We start from the raw sequence: 1,017 nt of genomic DNA, 5'->3' as shown, positions 1-1,017 counted from the left end.
CAGCAGCAGCAGCAGCAGCAGCAGCAGCAGGGCCGTGCTTTAAGTGCGCAGCTGCGACGTGCCTACCGGTGGGCGCTGTGGCGCTCCTACAGCTGGCTGCTGCGCACTTTGCTGCAGCAGCAGCAGCAGCAGCCGAATCCCCTCAATTGCTGCTGCTGCAACAGCAAGTGGACGCAGCGGAAATTGGCAGCCGTAGCAGCAGGCAGCAGCAGCAACAGCAGCAGCAGAGAAAACTGCAGCAACAAACTGCTTGCTCCCGTTTGCTACCCCCCGTGTCTGTCAACGGAGCTGCAGCAGCAAGTGCAACAGCAGCAGAAACAGCTGCTGCTGCAGCTGCAGCAGCAGCAGGATGATCTCCAAGATGAGTGGACGTTGCTGCCAGAAGCTTCGGCACAGCAAGACGCGCAGCAGCAGCAGCAGCGCGAACAGCTGCAGCAGCAGCAGCAGCAGCCGCGGAAGAACCGCATAATATCTCTGGGCCAGTTCAGGCCAGAGAAAAGGCAGCAGCAGCAAATAGAAATCCTGAGGTGTATGTACACCTCGTTCCCGCTGCTGCTGCCTCCCCACACCCACTTGCTGCTGTGCGGCTCCGTGAGGGGCGCAGCAGACTGGCGTTTGCTGCAGCACTGCAGAGCTGTGGCCCAAGGCAGCAGCAGCAACAGCAGCTGCTGCTGCAGCTGCTACAGTAGCTGCTGCTGCTGCAGCAGCAACGAGGAGGAAGAAGCAGCAGCAGCAGCCCTGAGAGGCGAGACGCTGCTGCTGCCAGCCCTACGCGACGCAGCGCCCCTCAATGTGACGACAGCAGCAGCAGCAGCAACAGCAGCAGCAGCGACAGCAGCAGCAGCAGCAGCAATCGAGGAGAAAATTGCAGCAGTCATGAAATGCGAGGGTGCAGCAGATGCCTTTTGCTTCTTTTTAGTTAATCCGAGCGATCTGCTGCTGCAGCACATGCTGCGGACTGCAAAGGTCAGGTTGTTGCTGCGGCAGCTGCAGCAGCAGCAGCAGCTGCTGCTGCTG

The sequence above is a fragment of the Eimeria tenella genome, genomic scaffold, assembly GCF_000499545.2.
Source record: "Eimeria tenella Houghton genomic scaffold, Eth_scaff119, whole genome shotgun sequence".
Classification (NCBI taxonomy): Eukaryota; Apicomplexa; class Conoidasida; order Eucoccidiorida; family Eimeriidae; genus Eimeria; species Eimeria tenella.
This window is presented reverse-complemented; position numbering follows the sequence as displayed.